This window comes from Trachypithecus francoisi, unplaced genomic scaffold, assembly GCF_009764315.1.
Source record: "Trachypithecus francoisi isolate TF-2019V2 unplaced genomic scaffold, Tfra_2.0 Lachesis_group4, whole genome shotgun sequence".
NCBI classification, from domain to species: Eukaryota; Metazoa; Chordata; class Mammalia; order Primates; family Cercopithecidae; genus Trachypithecus; species Trachypithecus francoisi.
This window is the reverse complement of record NW_022681469.1, coordinates 70,932,099-70,958,991: the sequence shown is the minus strand read 5'-3', so window position 1 is coordinate 70,958,991 and position 26,893 is coordinate 70,932,099. Positions and strand designations below refer to the sequence as shown.

Genomic DNA, 26,893 nt, shown 5'->3' with positions numbered 1-26,893 from the left:
ACCCTAGAAAGGTATAAAAAAGAACAGAGAAATAATAATAAGATTACTTAAACCCACACTGTTAAGTATAGTAATATATTAATAATTTGCAATAATTACATTTAGGTATGTCTTCTTTGTTTAAAAGTATCTAGAATATGGCAAAATAATCAGTATAAATTAGTATATGACATTAAGGGAATTTAATTAGGTCAGTAATCAATGCTTAAATAGAGACAAATTGGTTTTCAAAATTACATTTCTTAGCTACATATATTCTTAAAGATGTGGGTACTTGGCCAAATACAAAGGCCATGAGCTGTGAACATTCTGGGCAGAGGAGACCCTCGGACATTCTACGCACTGTCCATCAGCTTCATTGTCCTTCACCCATGCTTTTAGTGCCCTCAACCTGAAAACCTTCCTCCTACCAAGCCATGACTTGTCTCCAAAATTGCCTTTGCCTAGATGCACTTGTTGATTAAATCCCACCCACTCAGACCAATCCTTTATTTAGAAGGATTCTAAATTCACTTCAGTGAATTTAGTCTGTTCCAATATTTTTGCATACCTTAGGACTGTAATTTTTCTTTTTGTGATACTTTAATGTCAACAACCTGACTATCTCTTCCACAGGGCAAGGACTATGTCTTATATTCATTTTATAGCCCCCTAAAGTACCTTTCCCTTAAAATCTCTTCTTGAAGAGTACAGTAAAGATTTGTTCATTAACTCGTGGAAAATAAGGAACTTCCACAGGTTAAAAGTGGTTTTCACAAATCATGGGGCCAGAAGAAAACATCTTTGGCACCTCTGCCCAAGGCAAATTCCAGTAGACAGCTATGCTATCAGTATCATGTGAAAACAAGACATTCAAATATCAATGAGAACTAAGAATAGTTTTCTCCATGACTGTACTTTTTCATACTACTTGTTCCATTTAGAAACTGAAGTAACAAAAAATCACATAAGCAGGGATGTCTCCTGGTATTCGAAAACAGATTAAAAGAAGAAATCATCACAAACACCAAAATAAACTTCTTTTTTTCCAGTAAATTAAATGGAAGCTAGAATTTCAAACTTGCTTTGAGATGCACCCACACATAAGGATATTCACCTGAAGCAATTAATTTGGTCTACTCATTATTAACAGGAACTTGTTCATTTGCTGGCAAACTCAAAACTGAGTAGAAATTCAAACCGTGTATGAGGCTCCAAAAGTCACAGTTTGACCTACGATTTTAGCTTAGAGGTATGTAAAATCCAGACAACTGTCTACTGAACTCACAGCAGTGGATTTGAAAGTACACAACTTAATTCAGTTAAGCTTGGCATTCATTTCAAGTGAATTCATTCGGGCTGAAAATTGTCCCTTTGAATCACCCTTTTTCTGGTGATAAGCATTTTACTGGGTCCAGAGTGTGATCTTCTCCACTGCTTTACTCCACACTCTTAGTTGAAGGCAGACACTGGAAAAGAATCGGTTTAAAAGACTCCAGGTCAACCCACAGCAAATATGTATCATGCATCAGGCTGTAGCTAGGTCATGCTCTTTTGATATTCATGAAAGGAATGTCCATCACAGGTCCAATGCAAAACTATGAAATAAGCAAAAATCTTGACAACCTCTTTCATTTGTTTTTTTCCCTTTGTCCAATACCCCAGGAGGGCCTGATGGCTTTATCCTACTTAAAATCTGCTACCAATATTAAAAAATCATCAGTCATTTATAAGTTTTTGAGCACTTAAATCATAGTACTACGTCTCCCAGTATTATCTGAACTTTAAGCATTACAGAACAAGAAGTTTCCTCGCTTATAAAAGTAATTTCAGCTAGTAAGGATAGATGTGCAAGAGTTTTGGGTAGAAGAGAGGGGTAGGAAGAATTAGAATCATTGCCACTAGAATCATAACCAGTGACAACTGCCTTCATCTATAACTTAAATCTGTCAAGTCTAAAAGTATGCTTTCCTCTCTTTGCTTGCTGTCTTCTCTATTTTCTCCCTAACAGTATGTGCGTATACACAGAGATGGCAGTAACAGTGGCTACACAGAGCAAAGATATGTAGACATATAGAATGATATATGCAAGAATGTGTTTTACTTACAGCTTTGTTTTATGAGAACCAAGATCTTGCCTAAAATCACCTTCAGAACATTACCTAACATACATGCAAGCATACTGCCCATGGAAGTCAGAACTAAGTGCCTCAAAACAAGCCACTTAAATTCCCCAGATCTCAGTCTTCTCATCTATAAAATGATACAGATCAGTTTTAGCTCTTATGTTCTACTATGAACTCTAGGCAGCAGTTTGCAGCTGGTAAATAATTTTAGATAGACTTTAGTAAAGTCTCACACATAGATTCATTTCTTTGTGCTTCCTCTGTGTTCCACTTTGTTAGAATTTTAGGATTTAAAAAGGACAAAGACAGGTACATACCATGAATACACTTCTCTTGATGTCTCCAGTCTTTTCAGATTTTACTTAATTCTGACATCCTGAAACTGTTTCTCAGTGGTGGCATCCTGGGCATTGTGGCTGAAAATTATTTGGGTGCAGCATTTGCACAGCATTTGCACAGCAGTACACATTGTAGAACATCTGGCAACCATGGTTCTGTCTACTAAATGCTAGTTCTGTCTTTATATCACTGTCATTGTCACAACCAAAAATGCCCTCACTACCAACTACATCATTTTTAGATTGTACTTTTTAATTTGTTACTGAAATATACGTTATCATATATTCTTATATAACCTATTGTAGAATTTGTTTTCATGTGTTTGGTTTATTTTGGTGGGTGGGGGGAACTCTGTCTTTGCTGAGCACTGTTTCTCACGTGTTTGTATTTCCATGACCAGACTGTAAACACCTTGAGCACACAAACCATATCTTCTGTTTCTTTAGTGTTCCCCAAGCACAAAAGACTGGGCATGAAATAGTTCTGTTAAAATTTACTCAATGATCAATTGTTTTGCTAATTATAAGCTTTCCCCTTTAACTAAAAACAGGCCATTAAAAAAAATTAGTCCTGGCCGGGCGCGGTGGCTCAAGCCTGTAATCCCAGCACTTTGGGAGGCCGAGGCAGGTGGATCACGAGGTCAGGAGATCGAGACCCTCCTGGCTAACACAGTGAAACCCCGTCTCTACTAAAAATACAAAAAACTAGCCGGGCACAGTGGCGGGCGCCTGTAGTCCCAGCTACTCCGAGGCTGAGGCGGGAGAATGGCAGGAACCCGGGAGGCGGAGCTTGCAGTGAGCCGAGATCGCGCCACTGCACTCCAGCCTGGGCGACACAGCGAGACTCCGTCTCAAAAAAAAAAAAAATTAGTCCTGAGAAACTACATTAAAAACAAGGTACCTTCCGAGTTGAGATGTTTTCCAGTCATGAAAACACTTTACCAGATGTTTCCATTCATCAGAATTCAATGTCTAATATTGCAATTTAGTTTTAAAATGCTTATTTTTCTACACATGATTTCTTTGGCATCTGACCTAATTTCACTTAAATCCTGAATTCATCAGCTAGTGGACACAGCTGAACGGAGGACTCTTGAGGACACTACATTCATTTATGCTGCTTCAGTGACTGTAGTTTTGTTACATCCCTTACTGGACTTCAATCCTTGCCATTAATAGGCTTGATAACCGTTTTGCTAATTCTATTATGGAATGTTAGGTAGTCCCTCCAGAAGCTTAAGCTTTGGTATATGTTGCTAAAATAATTTTATTTAGTCGCTTTCTCTTCTGTGATAATTACACATTTCAGATGAGATACAGGTTTTTTTTAAGGCTCACATAGGTAGATGCCTATATTTCCTGACCTCTAGGTTCTTGATTTTGTCCAAATCATAATGATAAATTTAACCTAAGGTTTTAATGAACACTCATAGCAAGGGTAGAATTACCAGTCCTATTGTTAGTTGTCTGTATAAGTTTTTCAGAATGTAGTCAGCTTTGCAGACCAGAATTTCATCTGGAAAAGTTAACCCCTTGCTGCTTGCAGACTGGCAGCACTGGCATCACCTGGGATCCCAGACCGATTGCAGTTCTACCGAGTCAGAATCTGAATTTTAACAAGACCCCTGGTTGATTTCTGTGCACCTTGAAGTTTGAGACATGGTGCTCTAAACCATGTAATGATATATTCTGTTGTTATGGTCAAATAAGAGATTGTGATTGTGAGAGAGGGCAAATTTAGAGGGAAAATTTGTTTCAGTCTCTGTGTATAATGAGTGATAAAAATTTACTCAAACATCGCAAAAGTTCATGGTAGTTATCAGATAACTCAATATATTTTGAACTCTGAAATAAAATTTGCAATAATATACATCCAGTATGTTTATGAATTTAAATAGCCATGGGATTGGAATGAGTGACAGGTAGAGAAGAAAGAATATACATGGGTTATAGCAGCATATATGACATTACTTCCTGCACAGAAATTTATAGATGTATGTGTCTGTAATACAGGAATATTGTTTTGCTGCTGGCCATCATATCTATGAAAACAATTACTATAAAATTATCCTAAGCAGAACTGAATTCAGAATCTAGCTTTCCTTACTACTTACTAGTGTTTATTTGGTAGATTTGGAGGAAAGACTTAGAGGGAAATCACCTCAGGATCCAGAAAAGAAATTTGAAAAGGAATTTACATTTGTGAAGAGTACCATGTATCCTAAAACAGGTCCTCCTTTGGTGTCGGCGTGTGAGGGAACCTTTGGCCCAAATGGCATAACTGAACATTTCCCACTCCGGATTAAATCCTACTCTGATTATGTGGAAAGCCAAATGAGATGTCTTTCAGACACTGTTTCCACTAAAAACATTAAATATCCCAAAAAGGTCAACAAGAGAAAGAAGAAGGTATGTATATTTTCTGACTTCAAGTTGACATCCACAATTATATGCTGGTTAAAATGCCATCATGGAAAAAAGACAGAGTCAGGAGTGCAGAATTCATAGCATATGACCAAATGATATGTGTTAAGAAGTGAAATATTAAAATTGATATCTATATTCACCCCACCCTTCACCAAAACATTTATAGCCAAAGGGCTCAGAAATGGGACACAGGAGATGAGAAGCTCCAAGCACAGCAAGCGGGTGACTTTGTTTTGAGATTCCACAAAGCACAGCATTTTCCAATCTACAAAATTCCCATAGCTGCATTGGGGAAATGGAATACCTATTCTCTACAAAATAGAAAAATCAAGCTACACAAAGTGGCTCACACTGCATGGCTAATTCGTTTCTTCATCAAGACACTATTCCCTTAAAGCTCTTATTCTAGAAAAAAAAAAAAAAAAAGGTCTGTTCCTGCAAATAAAAACTTTTCCTCCCTCTCCCACAGGATTTACAGGTTTAAACATAGCTTTTCTTTTTTAGGTTTTGCCTTGGGTTCTACCTGAGAATGCAAAACCAGAGTGTATTTCCAAAGGACCCCATAACATGTAGCAGTGTGAACTAAGCTGGCAAAGGGGGCTGACTGTTAACCACCCTGATTTAAAAAGTAAAAATGTCTACCATGTCAGAAGCACTAACTACTAATAAACAGAAGAGGCTGCTCTCAGATTCACAGACTTGAAATCAATAATATGGTCCAGGATGCTTTCTACCTATACACATATGCTTAGTGTTTGAGAGGTATTTTTAAACATCACAGGGACTGCAGAAGCTCACTTGTCTCAAAGGCCGTGCAAAAGACAGTCTCAAGTGCCTTCTGATTTCTGTTTGGTTTCACTTTTGAGTTTCACTAAACCACCCCCGGCTTCTTTGTACTAAACCAGGCCAGTTCTTCCTTCATGTCTCTACCTTTCAAATATCTGTAGCTCACTATTCTGTCCCTCATGTAAGATACAGCATCCAGAAGGTGCAATAACATTAAAAAATGAAAACTGAAGAGGAAACACTACTGGAGATATGACTGATCCTTTAGGATCTGAATTCTTTCCCCCTGGTAACCATATGAACAGCATTTTTTTTAATTTTTTTTTTTATTATACTTTAGGTTCTAGGGTACATGTGCATAACGTGCAGGTTTGTTACATATGTATACTTGTGCCATGTTGGTGTGCTGCACCCATCAACTCGTCCACACCCATCAATTCATCATTTATATCAGGTATAACTCCCAATGCAATCCCTCCCTCCTCCCCCCTCCCCATGATAGGCCCCGGTGTGTGATGTTCCCCTTCCCGAGTCCAAGTGATCTCATTGTTCAGTTCCCACCTATGAGTGAGAACATGCGGTGTTTGGTTTTCTGTTCTTGTGATAGCTTGCTAAGAATGATGGTTTCCAGCTGCATCCATGTCCCTATAAAGGATGCAAACTCATCCTTTTTTATGGCTGCATAGTATTCCATGGTGTATATGTGCCACCTTTTCTGAATCCAGTCTGTCACTGATGGACATTTGGGTTGATTCCAAGTCTTTGCTATTGTGAATAGTGCCACAATAAACATACTTGTGCATGTGTCTTTATAGCAGCATGATTTATAATCCTTTGGGTATATACCCAGTAATGGGATGGCTGGGTCATATGGTACATCTAGTTCTAGATCCTTGAGGAATCGCCATACTGTTTTCCATAATGGTTGAACTAGTTTACAATCCCACCAACAGTGTAAAAGTGTTCCTATTTCTCCACATCCTCTCCAGCACCTGTTGTTTCCTGACTTTTTAATGACTGCCATTCTAACTGGTGTGAGATGGTATCTCATGGTGGTTTTGATTTGCATTTCTCTGATGGCGAGTGATGATGAGCATTTTTTCATGTGTCTGTTGGCTGTATGAATGTCTCCTTTTGAGAAATGTCTGTTCATATCCTTTGCCCACTTTTTGATGGGGTTGTTTTTTTTCTTGTATATTTGTTTCAGTTCTTTGTAGATTCTGGATATTAGCCCTTTGTCAGATGAGTAGATTGCAAAAATTTTCTCCCATTCTGTAGGTTGCCTGTTCACTCTGATGGTAGTTTCTTTTGCTGTGCAGAAGCTCTTTAGTTTAATTAGATCCCATTTGTCAATTTTTGCTTTTGCTGCCATTGCTTTTGGTGTTTTAGACATGAAGTCCTTGCCCATGCCTATGTCCTGAATGGTACTACGTAGGTTTTCTTCTAGGGTTTTTATGGTAGTAGGTCTAACATTTAAGTCTCTAATCCATCTTGAATTAATCTTCATATAAGGAGTAAGGAAAGGATCCAGTTTCAGCTTTCTACTTATGGCTAGCCAATTTTCCCAGCACCATTTATTAAATAGGGAATCCCTTCCCCATTTCGTGTTTCTCTCAGGTTTGTCAAAGATCAGATGGCTGTAGATGTGTGGTATTATTTCTGAGGACTCTGTTCTGTTCCATTGGTCTATATCTCTGTTTTGGTACCAGTACCATGCTGTTTTGGTTACTGTAGCCTTGTAGTATAGTTTGAAATCAGGTAGCGTGACGCCTCCAGCTTTGTCCTTTTGACTTAGGATTGTCTTGGCAATGCGGGCTCTTTTTTGGTTCCATATGAACTTTAAAGCAGTTTTTTCCAATTCTGTGAAGAAACTCATTGGTAGCTTGATGGGAATGGCATTGAATCTATAAATTACCTTGGGCAGTATGGCCATTTTCACGATATTGATTCTTCCTATCCATGAGCATGGTATGTTCTTCCATTTGTTTGTGTCCTCTTTGATTTCACTGAGCAGTGGTTTGTAGTTCTCCTTGAAGAGGTCCTTTACATCCCTTGTAAGTTGGATTCCTAGGTATTTTATTCTCTTTGAAGCAATTGTGAATGGAAGTTCATTCATGATTTGGCTCTCTGTTTGTCTGTTACTGGTGTATAAGAATGCTTGTGAACTGGATAAAGAGTCAAGACCCATCAGTCTGCTGTATTCAGGAGACCCATCTCACATGCAGAGAAATACATAGTCTCAAAATAAAGGGATGGAGGAAGATCTACCAAGCAAATGGAGAACAAAAAAAAGCAGGGGTTGCAATCCTAGTCTCTGATAAAACAGACTTTAAACCATCAAAGATCAAAAGAGACAAAGAAGGTCATTACATAATGGTAAAGGGATCAATTCAACAGGAAGACCTAACTATCCTAAATATATATGCACCCAATACAGGAGCACCCAGATTCATAAAGCAAGTCCTTAGAGACTTACAAAGAGACTTAGACTCCCATACAATAATAATGGGAGACTTCAACACTCCACTGTCAACATGAGACAGATCAACGAGACAGAAAGTTAACAAGGATATCCAGGAATTGAACTCATCTCTGCACCAAGCGGACCTAATAGACATCTATAGAACTCTCCACCCCAAATCAACAGAATATACATTCTTCTCAGAACCACATCGCACTTATTCCAAAATTGACCACATAATTGGAAGTAAAGCACTCCTCAGCAAATGTAAAAGAACAGAAATTATAACAAATTGTCTCTCAGACCACAGTGCAATGAAACTAGAACTCAGGACTAAGAAACTCAATCAAAACCGCTCAACTACATGGAAACTGAACAACCTGCTCCTGAACGACTACTGGGTACATAACGAAATGAAGGCAGAAATAAAGATGTTCTTTGAAACCAATGAACAGCATTTTAAAATAAAGAGTATAAATATTTTTAAATTCCTTCCCTAAAGGAAAAATAAAATTGTGTACTATCTTCTTACTCTGAAACAGATGGCTATATAAATACAACATACATGTCCAAATCTACAAAAACCACCTTTTTAATAAAATATAAATGTATTATTAGTGTTTGGGTAATAATTTAGTGGTTGATGTCAAGAGTGATGTTATAAAGTTTAAAAGTTTAATGTTTTTCTTCTTATAAAATAAATCTAGATGCAAACTCCATCAAAGAGTTCAGGAAAATACAGGGCATCACTCAATATAGAATTGACTTTTGAAGCTCTTAACATTTTCAGAGAATCATATATGGGTCACTAACCACACAGAGCTTATGAAGAGAAACACTGGGAACAATGAACCTTTGAGGAGAAAATGGAAGTATCTTTCAATGTTGCTTTAACAATTGATTCATCTATTGCAAAGAGCTAAAATCTCAGTGATAATAAATTTGACAGTAACCCATTAGTAATACTCCTAACTGATTTCATGAAGACCGGTTCTGCAAACCTTTCCTATAGCTGAGAAAAATCAATACCAAATCTTGCCTAAGAGATGCAAGGTGAATAGAGAAAACCAGTGGGATACACACATCTGCTGTTTGTCTGTCACCTAGAAACAAACTCCAGTTCTTCCAGAAGCATTTCACTGTCAACTTTGTATTTTTACCAAGATTTCATTTACCTGAGGAGTAAGCTGCTGGGGCAAATGTGTTATCAACTGGGCAGAAAAGTAAGTCTAAAGAACATTCATCCTTCCAAAGTCTGCCAGATGATAAATAGGATATTGGAGCTTTCTATTACATACTCCTTTTATCCACTCAAACTTAGTAACACTAAGAAATAATTATATATGCTCTATAATCAAACTACAGAAGGATCTTGGGCAAGATATAATGCAGCTGATAGAAAAGAGATGGAAATTAAGGATTTCTAGATGAGATGACAATGATGATGATGGCTAACTTTTGTTGCGCTCTTATTATGTAAGTTACTATTAAAAATGCTTTAAAATAGCTTCCCAATTAATTTCCACAACCACCTCATAAGAAAGGTGATAATATTATCTCAATTTTGCAGATGGTTAAATTGAGGCACACATGAATTAAGTAACATGTCCAAGGCCACAGAAAATAAACACAGGAGATGGGATTGATTACAGGACTCCGAATACAAAGCTCAAGCTCTTGACCACTGTGTTGGCGTTCATACACATCCCCTGGGACTTACATCCTGACAGAAATAAACAAAAAACAACTTTATCTACAATTCTCTCCATTTCTCTTCATTCTCTCTTCTCTCTCCTGATGCAAAAAAAAAAAAAAAAAAAAAAAAGAAAGAAAGTACTTCCAAAGCTGTGTAAAATAACTGCTCACTGGTTTAAAGTTTTCTGACCCATCTTCCCTCTCTTCCTACAAACCTACCACTCAAATTTAACATATATTTGATTAATCTGATTCTGAATTAGTCTCATAATAAAAGTCAGGCCATAACAGAAAAATAGGGGGACAGAAAGCAAGACTCATTAAGAAGGAGCAGGCTTAGCTGGGAAGGCTCAGGTATTAGATACTGCTATGTTGAATCTTCCTCCTCTATAAATGGTTGGGTCCCCTGGATAGTGAGTTAAAGGCATGGATATAAACTGCTGACTGACCCAGTGTAAGAACTGTCAAAATGGTCGATAGAAAACAAATGAACAGCACTGAGGCCTTAACTTGGCTTTCTAAAAAAGGTCCCCTCAGAAATAACATCTGGATTTATGGAAGCAGTATCAGGAAGAAATCTGAGAAACAGAAAGCTCTATTCATGAAGCTAGGCTTACCTCATCCAGTGGAAAACTTCTTAATACAGCATCAAGTTTACACCCTCTACGATTTCTGTCAAACTCAGAGGATACTTAGGGTTTTCTGGTTGTTTCCACTGAAAATGGGGTGGGGAGTGAAAGAAGGCCCACAGTGGGCAGCAGGAGACTTGAGTTTTCCTCTCACACTGGCTAGTGAATGATAATGAACCAATTAAATAACAATTTCTAAAGTACCTGCCAGCTCTAAGAGTCTCTGACTCTGTAAGAAGACCTCAACATGATCAGTCTTTGCTTATAGAGTAAAATAGAGTAAGAAGATGGAAGTACAGTGGGTGAAATTCAAATGTTAATAATGACAAAAGCTATGGCCCAGCTTCCAATTATTTCAGCTGATTGCTGCTATCAGCAAAGAATTGATGTGAAAATCTTAGCATCTCAATTATAATATACCCATAGATAAATACATGAAAATAATATATAATATATCCATAACTCTTTCTCTCAGTGCATTTCTATTCCTTATTCCTTGCCCTTTCCCATAGGCTATTTTAGTATATTTAAAGTATCTATTATGATGTCCATACAGGAACTTGATTCATGTCATCAGATGAGGAAAAACTGCTGTCTATCCTATATAAAAATCAAGGAATGCATTAAGAAGGAATGAAATTCTGATACATGCTACAACATGGATGAACCTTGAAAACATGCTAAGTAAAACGGGGCAGAGACAAAAGGAAAAATATATACGACTCCATTTAATATACTATGAGGTACCTAGAATACCAAACTCATAGACACAGGAAGTAGAATAAGATTACCAGGGACAGGGGGAAGGGGAATGGGTAGTTACTATTTAATGACAGCAGGGTAAGGTTTCTGTTTGGGTTGATGAAAAAGTTCTGGAAATGGATAGTGGTGATGGTTGCAAACACTGTGAATATATTTAATGCCACTGAAATATAAACATAAAAATGGTAATAATGGCAAGATACTTGTTATATATATTTTACCACAATAAAAAATATCAAAGCATATAGTATCTCCTTCATAATCACCAAAACGAAAAAAAAAAAATGCCACATATTTTCTCTTTGAAATATTTTTAAAAGTAGACTGTAGCTGGCAGCAGTGGCTAATGCCTGTAATCCCAGTACTTTGGAAGGCCAAAGCAGGAGGGTCACTTGAGTCCAGGACCTCAAGACAAACCTGGCCAACACAGTGAGACCCTTGGCTCAATTGAAAAAAAGAAAAAAGTAGTAGACTGTAAGTTCCATAAGAACCAGGACCAGATCTGTTTTACTCACCACTATTACACAATAGATTCCATAAATGTTTGTTTAACAACAAATGCTTTTTTAAAAGGAGAGGATTAAAAAGCACCAAACTGACTATCCATGAGAAAGCATAATGGGGCATACTCCAGGGGAAAATACCAACATAACTATTTCTAAGCTCCTTCAGGAAAAGGTACTGTTTCATCCATACTTCCTTTATATAGCAGGTCTTACAATGTTTTACACACAGGAGGTGGCTAATCAATATTTGCAGAATAAGAGATATACCACAATTGTAAAAGCAGTCATATTATTGCTCTACTTTTTAAAAATTACTTTTTGCAAATTTACAATTCTTTCTGTCACAGGATGAAAAAAATCCTCACAACTCACACAAAGTAAAAGTAAAAATATAAATAGCTAAAACACATTATTCTCAGAAAAAGAAACAGTAAACACAGGGCGCAACATCTTCTAAACAGAAAAAAAAGTTTTTAAAAAAGAGAGGTAAATTTGATCTATCTTTGGAAGAAAATCCAAATATTCACTCCCAAAAATCAATGTCCAACCTCAACAGTAAATAGTTGAGTGAATACAGAAGCACCGCACCATTAAAGAAATTCACTCACAGTGAACCACAACAGTTACCAGTATTTCTGTCAATTAGCCTATCAACTAATCAGGTGATCTTTCTTACATTTACTTATGTCACAAATTATACAGAACTGGCTTATAGACAACATGCAAGCTCCTGATGGTTTTCTTAATATTCACCAACTACACATTTACATTTTACATAAAGGACTAAGTTAATTAAACTATACATAAATGGAATATTTTTAAAGCAAAAAATCAAATGCTGACATCCTTAACATTCAGCACGTATATAATAACAGGTGAATCCACATAAAGTCACTAGAGCTAAGTAATGTTATTAGTCTCACTCTGAACACTATTAAAATGTGTCCTTCAAGTTCAAACCCCCACCACATCAAATATGTCAACTGTGTGACAATTAACAAAGGAAACAAAAATTCAGTCTCTGAAGACGTCAAGGTTTACATTCCTATCTCTCAATTTTATCTGCTTTACAAGCAGGCAAGCATCATTGGAGTAGGCTGTCTGCTACCATGGTCCTTCATGAATGCAGGGGTTCTCTATTAGCATCCAAAATGCTAATAGTCTACTATTAGAGCTGGCACTTCAAGCAGAACTGCATGAAGAATCATCACTTCTGTACATGAAAGCATAACCACTACAGGTGTAATGATGCAAAATACCAGCACACTGACCTCTGCTCAGCAGCACACACTTAAAGCAGGTGCATTTCTGTGATTCAAAAGGGAAGGAAGTAGGATGAGCAGGGAGGAAGCCCCAGGTCCCTAATATATTAGAGATATTTATTCTACTCAGATCCAATCTAGCTAAATTCATGGACATCAGTTTACTCAAATGGAAAAAGTAGTCTCTCGTCCTTCACTTGCTTGACTCAGAGGGCATTCAGCCAAGCATAGCCAGGCAAAAACAATCTTTAAGATCTCTTTCAGCTATAATAAATAAAGACTAGTTTCAGAAGGAATAAGACTCAGATATGGCAAAGAAGCAGTCATAAAACCTTTTCCCCATATTATCTCTGCTACTGGTGTTTACAAACTAGGAGCAGTAGCCTCGGGAGCCTCAAAAGACTCTCCCATGAGTAACCTCCAGTCAGATCCCTAATTTAAATACCCCCTTTATCAATCTGTGATGTTTCTGGCAGTTAAATAGAAGGAAGTGAGTAAAATGACATGCATAAAATGAATCCTTTTTAAGTTGTAAATGAGTGAGTCAGGATTCAGACTTGCCGAGATGCTCCAAATTAAAACCCCTGCTATAATTTTAAGCATGCTCTGTCTTACCGTTCTGCTGTTGTCTCCCTCAGGCTTGATTCACCTGGAACTCTTTAACATGTCTCTAGAAATGTGTTTGCACCAGGCCAGGCTCATACAGCAACTGAATTCACATCTTTCTGCACTAGCAAGCTGAAATGGTACGGCCGTACTACAACCAAGAGAGGGGGATGCATAAGCAAGCAAAAAAAAAAAAAAAAAAAAAAAGCCCAGCAATCTCCTAAGAGAAGCTAATCTCAGTGGAATAAGACCAAAATCTGTTCAGAAGAAACATGTCAAAGGACATGCTAACATTCACTATCAATAGCTTTAACAGCTCAATTATTTTTTCCAAAAAATCTATTTTTTTTTTCCAAACACGATGGACTTGCCTGTGGAGTTCCCAGGAAGGCAGAGTAACCGGGCTCTGCAGCAGCATTGCAGCCAAAGTATCCGTGCATATGCTGTCCAGGCAATTCACAACACACTGTCTTTTCAGAAAGATATTGATTTGCAATGCAGGGCTGCTTCAAAAGAATGCAGAATAGGAGCCAAACAGCTAATGGTGATTGCATAGGAGGAAAAACATTTAATCAAGGGGATGCACCTCATCATGCTCAATTCAATTTTTTTAAGAGCACTGGAGAAAGCCAGTAAGTGTCCTGAGTGACAACCCCATTAAATAATAATCTGGGATCCTATAGAAGGCCAAGTGTCAGCCACCATCATGCATGCTGCAAAAGCTGCTAAAATGGTGTCTATGTGTATATATTTGTCATATGCAAATGGAGTATAATAAGAACTCTAAAATAACCATACATCAAATACATGGTTAAAAAAAAAAAAAATCACAGGTGCAGCATACACAGAACCAAAGTAAAAGAATGCATAGTTATGAGCTTGCAGAATTTTTGGTGGACTTAGAGCTGATACCACTCTGAAAAATAAAATACCAAAACAAGCCACATCTCACAATCCTTAGGCAAATTGTGCCAAGTCATGCCACAAGGTGCGAGGCGGCAAAGGAAGGATGCCAGACTGCTACTCTCACAGCGACCCCTACAGGAGAGTGATTGATCCATTCTTTTTTAAAGGAGTTCCTGTCCTCCGTACACAGAATCACGAAAGGATATAAATTAGATTAAGATACAACAATACAACTGAGAAATACCTTAGGTAAGAAATAAAAAAAGGCATGAAATCTAATCTTGTAAATATTCACTTATTTAAAAAATTAAAGTACAAGAGGAGGTAACTACTGTGTCAATGATAAGTGGTCAATATTCCCAAAGCTCCCCAAACTGGGGTATACAATGATGATGAGAAACCTCAGGCAAAGTGTTTTCCCTTCACATCCTAATTGGTTTAAATGAATCATCTCTTCTTTCTCCCACTTGCAAACCATCTTCACCTTCATTATTTTGAACGACACTATGAAGATATTCAACTTTGTTTTCCTGCAACACAAAAGCTCACTTAAAATCTTTTTAAAAAGTTATTGTTCAAACACAAATATTACATACTTTCATCTTCAACAAAGCCAAAAGAGAAAGCTATCTCCTTAATATCTGAAAACTATTGAATTATATGAGCATCATTTCTGCAGAACAGACTTCAAGAGGTCTTTCAAGAACCCGAGGTTTTTTTTTGTGATTATCCCTCCAGCCCAAAAAGACACCTTTTTCAGAACCAACAGTACTTCTTATTGAGTCATTCAAGATTTAATCATATGTCACCTCATAAAACTCTCTTGTATTGTTGGCATTTTCCCCATTTTAAGTCCCTTGATAAATCACACCAATTGCATTTTTCAAAATTTATTTAAATACCACATAATACAATGCTAGGCATCTAGCAAATATTAAATTAACATTAAAAAATTAATGAATTTCCCAACTCCATATTCTAGGGCTAAAAGTTCTTCTTAGGCTATCCCCTTTCCCCTATCATTCGTAAAATGTTTGTGTTCACTAAGACATCTTGTATAAAAACCAACAAACACAATAACATTTCTCCTTTATTCTTTCATCTATTCATTCAGCAAACACGTTAATGTGCCCAGCAATGTGAAGAGTCATATTCTCTGCCTTCAATGAATGCCTTGAGTGATTAGAAATAAAGCAAGTGATTATAATACACTGAAATGAGTATTTTGAGAGTGCTCTATTCAGTATAAACAATATTCCTTAGGTGGCTCAAAAAAGACTTCACAGAGGAGGTACCGTAAAGCTGAAGCTTCCAGTACTACCCAGGAGAAGAAGGACATTTGGGGAATAGCACGAAGCCTGAAACTGGAAGCTGTATGAGGAAATAACCAAGCCGTACCCACATTGGTCACCATTGTGAAGGCTCAGAGGAAAGGTGGCTCAATGCCCAGGCAGAAAGGGCCCTGTAAGCCATGCTAAAAAGTTGGGAATTTTATCCTATAGGAAGTTGCCATTTAATCCAATAGAAAGGCCCTACAGGACTAGAGGCAGAACAGTAGCTGGATGAGGTTTTTCATTTTCCGACAGGGTAATGGTGTAGAAATGGATTGGAGAGATGAAGGAAGGGAAGTGGAGAGGCCACTTGGAAAGCTAAGCTAGTGTTTCAGACAAGGTCCTGAACTAAAGCCATGAAAATGTGGGTGGAAAGACAACAGAGGTAAGAGGCATTCACCATAAGTTACCTGCCGAGATACTGGACATGAAGTCTAATGGAAAGGGAAAATCTATACTGAATTCTCTCATATAACTAGGTGAAAGGCTGGTTCATAAAGAAACCAGTGAACACAGGAAGAATACAAACTTAAGCAAAAGAGGAAACTATCATAAATTCAATTTTTTACACACTGAGTTTTAGGTATCTCTGAACATCCAAGTGGACATGTTGCATAGGCAGCTGTCTAAGGGTCCGGAGCTCAGATGATAGATCGAAAGTTTGCTTATACGCCTAGGTCAGGGTTTCCTAGAAACAGAGCTGGGCTCGGATCTTACACTTTATTGAGGGCATGCTCTCAGTGAAAAGAAATGAGGAGGCAGGACAGGGAGGGGAAAAGCCAAGGAAGAATGTGGCCTCAGACAAAAACTACACCCAGCACTAGTCTCCCCTGAAACAAGAGGGCCAGGCTTTTGTATCCCTGGGCTGATCAGTCACTGACTGAGACCTAGAGAGGAAGGACTTCTGTTCACCCTACACACCCACTACCAAGTGGATCTGAGCACAGCACCCATCCAACTATGATTCAGTCACAATGGACAATTTTTATTTTCCTCAAAGCTGGTTCCTTAGGAATCTTTATGTTTGCTGTTCTCTCTGCCTAGAATTTCTTCCCAGATAACCCCTTGGCTGACTCCTTCCCATTATTCAGTTGGACCTCAGGTATTGCCTCTTCAGAGTCCTTCTCTGGCTTTTCTTTGCTGTTGCTCCTCCCTCCCCTATCACATTACACTGTTTTTGTTCATTAATTTACTTTGTTTGTCTTCCTCCCCCACTAGAATGTAAACTGCTCAAGAGCATGGACTTCTCACTTGTTCTCCTGTGTTTCCCCAGCCCCTAGGACAATACTCAGTACTTGCTGAATAAATAAATAGTAAGTGGAGTTGCTGATGACAGAAGTTCAAATTCTGTGGACAGACATAGAGTGGAAATGGATGGGGAGCTTGAGGAATGGGTAGGGGAAAATAATAGTGTCAACAAGCGTGTAGACAACAAGTCTGACTATAAAGCAGAAGAGAGAAGCGAGAGGGCAAAGCTGCAGGAAATTAATCATTATGTCATACAGGATTCACAATCTATGGTGTTAAGAATATCTTTATTAGAGATCATTGAGATGTGTCTGAAACTATACCATAAAAGAACAACAGTAGAGCTTAAAATAAAAATTATAGCTTCAAAGAGAAGAGACAAAAAGGCTTGTAAAAACAATCTCAGTGGACAGAGAGAAAAACAAGACTAACATCTACTAGGTCATTTTTGTGAGGAAACAAAAATTGATCCCTTGAAATGCCTGCCTTTATATGAGACTTTTTTAAATTCTAAAAAGTAGTATGCACTTCCCTGACTTTTAAAATAGATTATAATAAACACAATCTAATCTTCAACTGATAATGGGGCCAATTATAAACATCAGTGGCAGCCCTCAGGGTTTAACAGTGAGTATACAGGGCCAACTGGCTCCTAATCTCAATAACCTGACACCTAAGTGTTCTTCTGTTTCATTTTTATGATTCATTCTCTTTTTACCAACAAAATTGCCTTATTATGACCCTACATGTGCTTCTCCTTCTAATATCACCACACTCTTCTCAGTCTTGCTACAGGCTTCCTCAGCCATCCCCGTATTGGGCAACTAGATAATCAGGCTTATTAGAAGAGTGTGTGAATGGCTTGAGTCAACAGGTGGGTTCAAAGCAGAACCAGGAGCTTTCTCCTGAGTGGAAAACATGTAGGTCTTACTCCACAGGCTCTGCAGGACTCAGAAACCCTTGTTTCATGTCAACCTTCCTGGAGCTATCTCAGACACAAGAGGCTGCCAGATGACTGATCTTCACATAAATAGGGTCTGACGGACAGGTGGGGCCAAACAAAAAAATTTTTAAAGCCTGGAAAAAATAATTGAAAAACGGGACAGAGAATTACTTTTATTCTGTCTTTATCTTTTTTTTTTTTTCTTTTCTACCAAAAGCCTGTGAAGGGAAAACACTTTTTTTTTAACTGAACAAAGAAAAAGAAACACTAAGAAAATTTTAAATATGAGGCAAGAAAAGAGTACTTCATATATACGAATCTAACTATAATAATCAGCTACTTTATGAATTAGTTTCACTAAAATTTTAAGTCTAAAAGAAAGGAAAAAACTGTAAATTTATTTTCAAAAGTAATAAAGGAAACAGAAATTTTCCAAAAATAAGCTGGTTTTCAAATGATTATAATTCCATATAACCCTAGCAACTTCTTTCTTTTTTAAAATAGATTATATTTAGTAATATATTAGCAATCTATTTTATGTTGTAAATTTTTATGGTAAAATTTCATGTTATTGATTTTTAAATGTTCATTTTTTTTAGTAAGCCTAAACCCCAACCTTTTTGTGAACCGTAAAAACTTTATGACTTAATTCTCTTCTGATGTCACTCATTACTTACAATTTCATATATTTGAAGAAATGTCACTTATCTAAAATACTTTCCCAAAACACCATGAAATTCTGGAGGAATCTGAACTGAATGTTTAACAGCCATTTCTTAACCACAATACCAAACCTATCCATATGTCATGCATGACATTGCATGGCAACGTTGAGGTTTTCCTCCTAATATTATACAACTTTGAGTGTTTTCTTGATTCTGTAGGGGGAAAAAGGAACTAATTTTATCAGTAAACATAGGTGATTCTATCACAACCCAATAAATCTGTTCCCAGCAAAACTTTACATTCTGTTAAATTACACCCTAAAAACCAAAGGACTTATGTGGAAAATGATATTGAGGAAGACCATTCAAAACCTACACATCCAGAACACTAATAAAAACAAAACAATCCTAACAAACACACAAACATGCCATATTTTCTTCATCTCTGCATTCCCTACATTGCTGATACAATTTTGCATACAAAGGATGCTATCATATGTCTTGGCTCAAGATAAATCCTGTGCTGATCCCTATGAACTGCAGAAGGTGAAAAATGTTTTGTTATGAAATTCATCTAAGTTGGAAATTAAAAATCCAAAGCTAGAGCTATAGCAAGGGAACTTCAGACTGTTAAGGTTGTCAAGAAGCAGCATGGAAAGTTGACAATTATGACTCTATAATAGAAACTGGTAGATGCAGACTATCATTAAAAAAAAAAAATCTTATTTTTGCCTGGCTTTCAAAAAAATCTGACTTCAGGGCACTGCTTTCTTTTTGAGACAGGGTCTCACTCTGTTGCCCAAGCTGAAGTACAGCGGCACGATTATGAGTTACTGCAGCCTGGACCTCCCAGCTTCAAGTGATCCTCCCACTCAGCACCTCAGCCTCCCAAGTAGCTGGAACCACAGGTGCATGCCACCATGCCCAACTAATTTTTGTATTTTTTGTAGAGACAGGGTTTTGCCATGTTTCCCAGGTTGGTCTCAAACTCGTGGGCTCAAGTGATCCACCCTCCTTGACCTCCCAAAGAGCTGGGATTACAGGTGTGCACCACCGCTCCTGGCTCAGCCTACTCCTTTTCATGAAATAAATTTCCTCCTCCCTACATGTTGTGTTTCCTGGTTGTATGCCCTCAATTACCCTGGATGATAATTTGTCTGCATCTCAGTTTTTGCTTCCCCATTAGTTCAATTACAAACCCTTGTTTCAAAAGACTTGTATCTGAATTAAAACAGATACTGGTTTTCTATATACCAACCATACATATGGTTTCTACATACATACACATGCACATTTATGTATTTATTATTTATTCAGGTGATATCTAAAATGCATGGGCATTCACATGGGGCATGGCACAGTTTTTCATTTTTACACCCTAAGCAGAAACACAACTGGAGTTCTGATGTGGTGTCATGCCTCAAGTGTGAGTATGGAGAAGATCTGGATGTAAAAGTGATTTTATTATGACCACATCCACGAAATAACAGTATCACAGAGTTCCAAATGTATAGCACTAATATGATCTGAGAAATGTTAATTAAATTATAAGACCTCAACGGCAGACACAAAATCCTTGGGGTAGCATCAAGAAGAAAGGCAAATGGCACTGAGAAAAGATGTAAGGATTTTCTCTCTTCCTGATGTCAAAATGCCATTGAGGACAGAGGCTACAATCCCATGACTATCAAAAACCTGCTTAAGAACTAAGTCTCATTTGTAAAAACTTACCTAAGTTTTTGTATCAACTCTGAAAAGGAAAAAAAAAAAATTCTAGTTCAGGGGTATAAGTGAGCTTTATTGCTTTTAGAGACTTTGTCCCAGCTTTCCAAAATTTCACTTAGTTTGAAAAATTAGGAAAACCTCAAAAGGAAGAAAACCGTCTTAAAAGAGCCTATCAAATAAACATACAGAAATAATTTTTAATTACATTTGACAGTTTTAAATCTAGAAAACCTTTGCCACTTAGGTAGTATGTACTTGAAAATACTCAAATAAAAAGTATTTTTTAAGTAATATACTTCTTTTGTCTCACTCTACATACACCTAACAAAATAGGAAGCAGGCCCTTGGGAAAGAACGGTTAACAGTGCTGGACATTCAACAACAAATACTTAGGACAAGCAAAGGATAACCAACTGAAGATACTAAAAACTGAAATTAAAATGTGTATCCCTATATAATTTAACTGACTTTCCTGTGGCATTGTTTTAGTATTTGCCTTTTCAAGCTAATACTGACACAACTCAGATTCCAAAATCATGTGTGCATCACTCTCCAACAACAGAAAGAAAACCCAAAAAGGCTTTTGGCTAAGGAAGATTCATCATATGATCATTTAACAGTTCAGTATCACTGGGGTGACAGTGAAATCAGGTTCCTTACAAACATGCATAAGTCACAGGGATATTAACAACTCTGAAATGCTTTAACCTACTCTGCAACCCTTTTGTAGTCAGTAACATTATGACAACAGCAGCACCCAAATATTAGTTGAATCCTTTTTGCCATTCCTTGTGGAATGCTTTTCGTGAGTGGTTATTAAAACAGTATAGGTTCCTGTTTCTTAAAAAGAAGTAGAATCGAATTGTTTGGAATGGCCAGCATATTTTTTCTCCTTCCTGGGGAATGTTTTTTCCACCCCACACCATCCACTGCAGTCTAGGAAGGGTTGCACCTTATCCAGGAACAGACAAGGAATCCAACTTACAGTAATCCTTCCCTGGGACTTATTCAGCCAGAGCTCAGTTGTGCCCCTCTGCTCAGTTGTGCTACCTTTGCTTGATGGCAGCAAAGCAGAGAAAGCACCCGCTTAAAAGCAGCCAGTGGCAGTGTCTCTGGACCTGTAAAGAAGCTCAACTCAGATCCTAAAGCCATCAAGTAGTAAAACTAGGGATGAGGGTAGCATAGAGACAGACAGCACTGATAACATGGAGGTAGCACCCACCGAGGTGCTAGCTCTGCTGGTTGCCTGACTTTCTAAAGCATAGTTGTTCAGCTCATTTCTATTCCGCAATACTTCTCCTCCCAATAAATCTATTTCTTTCTTTAGCCACTTCAAGTTGATTTTCACCTCCTTATAACCAAGAGTGCTAGTACACATGGGGATACATGTACAGAAAGGATACGGAGCTACTGTGAACCACTAACACCAGAAGTAAAGTAAATAACTTAATAGATGTCTTGTTTTAAATTCTAGGAAAGGGAAATATAAGGTAGATGTTTATATAATGGTAGGAAAGGATGGGTTTAATAGCAGTCAGAGTTTTTACAAAGGTATTCACACACCTAACTATATAAAAATGTGTACTAAATTGAATATCATTAAAATTTTTTATTCTTATAATTTTTAGGGGAAAGCCATAGAATATTAGCTACTAATCAGTTATCTGAGCCTGCAGGAAGCCTGAATGCTTTGACCAATTAGTTTAACCAGACATCCAAGTTGCTGTGGTAGCACATGCTCAAATTTTAGGCACAGTACCTAAAGGGAAATAAACTGACTATCCTTATAGATACTATCTATAAATTTTTGGTACATACTACCACACATAAGTAGCTAAGAAATGTCATAAAAAAAAAATGAAACTGAGAGTGGTTTGTTGTACCGATCCTGACCTTTAAAGGCTTCTGGCCATGAAGGAAAAAGGATTATTAAAAATTAAAGAAGTAATATCGAGGGGATTTTGGAAAAAGCCACAGAAATACACTAGGGACTTGTGGAATATGTAAAGAAAGTGCTAAGAAGACATTGTAAAGTAAACTACATTTTCTGTATTTTACTGCTAAGGGATTTTTTCCATGTTCTATTCATTTACCAACCATTTATTGAGCTCTGTATTAATCACTATAGGAGGTATAAAGATGAATGAGACACAACTGCTGTTCTCACAGATACTTATACAAATAAAAATAATATGAAAATAATTGTCATACTATGGGAGTTCAAGTTGAGACCTCAGAATGACAGATCAAGCAAAATTGGCAGATTTTCACTTTAGGTAATCAAATTCTGAATACCAGAGTCACAGAGAATTCAATAAGTAAAATGCTGGGGGTTGGAGGTACATGTATATCCACAGACTGTCAATGATCACTCTTAGCACCAGAGTTATTATCTATATATGGATGTAATTTGATAATTGAACAAAGAACTTTTGTAATATCATAGGAGCATAGCCTAGAAGATTTGAACAATTTCTGTAATTTGAACCTTTATGAATAAGGGTTCTTTTCTTCTCTCTGGTAGAAGATTATCTGGATGGACTCCAGGGTCTCCAAGTACACTGCTAAGTACTCCAAGTACACTTTGAACATACCGTTCAAAGATGTGTTTTATCGGGCCAGGCACAGTGGCTCACGCCTGTGATCCCAGCACTTTGGGAGGCTGAGGTAGGCGGACCATGAGGTCAAGAGATTGAGATCATCCTGGCCAACATGATGAAACCCCGTCTCTACTAAAAATACAAAAATCAGCTGGATGGGGTGGTGCATGCCTAAAATCCCAGCTACTCGGGAGGCTAAGGCAGGAGAATTGCTTGAACCAGGGAGTCAGAGGTGGCAGTGAGCCGAGATTGCACCACTGCACTACAGCCTGGCAACAGAGCCAGACACCGTCTCAAAAAAAAAAAAAAAAGACGTGTTTTTTCCTAGTTGCCCTGGACACAGACAACCAAACTTTTTTCCCACCTATGTTAAGAAAAATACAGCTTTGGGGACTGTTAAAACAGCTAGTCACCAGGAACTTGGAGACCATCTTTATACCTCTCTCCTCGTCTCCCCAATATTTATTGTAATTTAGGAAAAGTAAAGTTTTACTCATCAAAATACAAAAACCTAATAGATTAACTTAGTTTTATCAATCCTCCCCTGAAGCACCTGATTCCCTCAATAACCACTGTTTCTCTTAATCATTTAGGGAAGATTCAGCTCACATAAAACATAGAGGTACTTTCTGCCTGGCCCCATCATAATTAGTTCCTTCTAAGGGCACCTAGTAATTGCAGCCCTGGCAGGACCACCTGATTGCAAGGAATCACAATGCAGCATGGATCCACCTTGTTTCAGAGATTTCCTGCCACACCCACCAAGGTTATTTAACTCAGAACTCTTAAGGGTTAAAACAGGTTTGATAAGGAGGAAAAAGAAAACATCATAGATGAAGCCATATAAACAGGTGCACTGGGGCACTAACTTCAACATAAAGGCAGATACAGAACAGCTAGATGAAGACGAATGTAAGTTCAAGGATCGGACAAATTTGTGTTCCTGATCCAGGCCTTGAGCAAGCTACCAATCTTGGCTAAATGATGTACAAACTACTTAGAATAGTGCTCAGTAAAGCAAGGGCTATTGCAATCCAGTGATAAGCATAATGTGTGTTTAAGTGTGATCAGGCACTAAGCTGTTAGGAACCACAGACTCCCATCCTGTGTCCTGTACTTCTGCAGGAGGGCTTATACTTGTCTTGGTTCTCTTCGTTCAGATTAGTCTGGCACTTTCTTCTGTATCAGCCATGGGCTGTCAGGCTCATTTTCTCAGTCACCCCCTAATTTTATCAGTTCCTATTGATTCTTCTCCAGTATTTCTGTTTCTACTGGCATTGCAATTTGCTTTTGCACTATTCCATAAAATTCAAACACTTCTTAAACAGCCATAGGAGCTACCTCACAGGACTTCTTGATATTTCTTTTGACTAAAGGTGGAAGGAGCTATTTAAAAGTTTTAATGAGAAAGTTTAGCGCACAGCCTCTCTTCTCTCTCTCTGGATTTTCTTCCTTTCTCACTGTCATATTTTCTCTTGTAACTACAAAGCTGCAGGGTAAGAGTCAAGACAGAACTGAGAACCCATGGCTGCATAATGAAATATCAAAGATAAGGTTTACCAAACGGATTAGAAAGATGACAAGAGATTTTATCACCATCAGCACACACAAGGAAAATTTAGTGAGTAGCAAATGCTAGAAGAGGGGAACACTCATCAAGAGTCAATTTTGCCAAAGCAAGCAAATACCTCTTCAAATACACAGTTGGCAGGCATACATTTCCAAAAAAATTGGGGGTGTTGTAAGATAACTGATGCCGATCAGGAAGCAGGAATTTGTCTTCCGAAATTTTACTAAACAAAATGTTCTATTTGACCAAAGAAGAATAAAATTCTGAGGCATCAGATTTCAAAACATGCACAAATAATTGGTTTTCCTATTAAAATTTGGTGAATCACCCATGATGCATATTATCTATGTATAAAGAATCTATCCACATGTTAAATACCACTCAGAAAAACCCATCACCATATTATATAAAATATAGCATCAGAACAATATAATTTTAACTAGAATTAATCCTATCAGAACAAACATCGAGTAAAACATCAAGTACCATGAATCAGCTAATTTTATTTAAGTATTTAAGTACTTTTTTTTAAATTGGCATACCCATGCAACACGTCTTTTTTTTTTTTTTTTTTTGAGATGGAGTCTTGCTCTATCGCCCAGGCTGGAGTGCAGTGGTGTGATCTCGGCTCACTGCAAGCTCCACCTCCTGGGTTCACGCCATTCTCCTGCCTCTACCTTCTGAGTAGCTATAGGCACCAGTCACCGTGCCCAGCTAATTTTTTGTACTTTTAGTAGAGACGGGGGTTTCACCGTGTTAGCCAGGATGGTCTCGATCTCCTGACCTCATGATCCACCTGCCTCGGCCTCCCAAGTGCTGGGATTACAGGCATGAGCCACCACGCCCAGCCACAACACTTCTTTTTAAGTGGAAGTAATTACTTGGAAAAGTTATTTGATTCTTTTAATACTATTTAGATATTCTAAAAGAATTAGAGTAACAGAACTTTCACCAATTACACATATAATTGTGTAAAATTTTTATTCTGAAATTACTTCAAGGTTTATAGAAAATCTCATATGGGGCAGGTCAGCTCCATATAATTCAAAGGTACTATGTAACATCCAAAAAGCTAAAGGAAGAAAGCACACTGTAACTGCACTGAAATCTGATGCTTTATAAAAAGATTTTTTAGGCAAAGTGCAGTAGCTCACACCTGTAATTCCAGCACTTTGGGAGGCCAAAGCAGGAGAACTGCTTGAGGCCAGGAGTTCAAGACCAGGCTGGCCAACACAGCAAGACCCCATCTCTACAAAAATAAAAAATAAAAAAATAAAGATTTTTTAAACACCACAATGCAAAAAGTGCTATCTCTTTAAATGACAATTTTCTCATGTTTATAGCAACTATAAAGATTAAAGCTAAGAATTTCCTCAGGTAAGGCATGTCTCCTTTTTAACAAAGAAGAAAAGGGGAATAAAACTGTCATTATTCCCAAAGTTGTCTCTAACTTTAAATCTCCCTTGATTCAGAACTCTTCTCAACTGCAACTCCATTTCTCTGTTCCTCTTCATACCAAAATTCCTCAAAAAGAGGAATTGATCCCAACTGGTTCCACTTCCTCAGTCCATTCATTCTTAAACTCATTTTAATCATACTTCTGTCCTCTCCACTCCACTAAAGGTCAGCAAGCCTCCTCAATGGCAATAGCAGTGGGCAATTCCCAGACTTCATCTGAACCTCTCAGCATGTGACACAACTGATCACCTCCTCCTTCCTGAAACTCTTTCTTCACTTTGACTCCAAATACCACAACCCCGTAGTTTTCCTCCTACTTCACCGGCTCTGCCTCCTCAGAATCCTTTGCTGGACACTCTTCCCTTCCCAACCTATAAATGCATGTGTCCCAGGATAGGGACCTTGGGCCTCTTGCCATCTCTGCCTATACTCCCTCTTTAGGTGACTCTTATCCTATCCTCTTGCTTAAGTACCATCAGTAAACTGAGGGTTCCCAATTTTGTATCTCCAGGTCCTACCTTTCCCTCATCCTCAGACTCACATATCCAAATACTTACGTGACAACTCCTTCAGGATATATAATAGGAATCTTAAACTTAAGCTGTACAAAACAGCTGAGGTGGGGGATCACTTGAGGCCAGGAGTTTGAGACAAGCCTGGCCAAAATACAAAAATTAGCCAGGCGTGGTGGTGCGTGCCTGTAATCCCAGCTACTAGGGAGGCTAAGGCACAAGAATCGTTTGAACCTGGGAGGCGGAGGTTGCAGTGAGCCGAGGTTGTGCCACTGCAATCCAGTCTGGGCAACAGAGCCCATCTCTGTTTTTTAAAAAAAAAAAAGTACAAAACCCAATCAAATTCCTGATTCCATAA

General features: G+C 37.8%; 1 protein-coding gene across 4 annotated transcripts in view; it reads right to left on the bottom strand.

The window, feature by feature from the left end:
• Positions 1–26,893, bottom strand: part of CDK14 (cyclin dependent kinase 14) — a 604,612-nt gene that overhangs the window by 480,470 nt on the left and 97,249 nt on the right. Inside the window, exon 1 of one of the 4 annotated variants that reach the window (XM_033194408.1) lies at positions 13,587–13,839. The exons of the other annotated variants lie outside the window; for them this stretch is intronic. The gene's annotated coding sequence lies outside the window, so the exon portion shown is untranslated. Of the gene's footprint in view, positions 1–13,586; positions 13,840–26,893 lie in introns of those variants that run through there. 4 annotated transcript variants of the gene reach the window in all.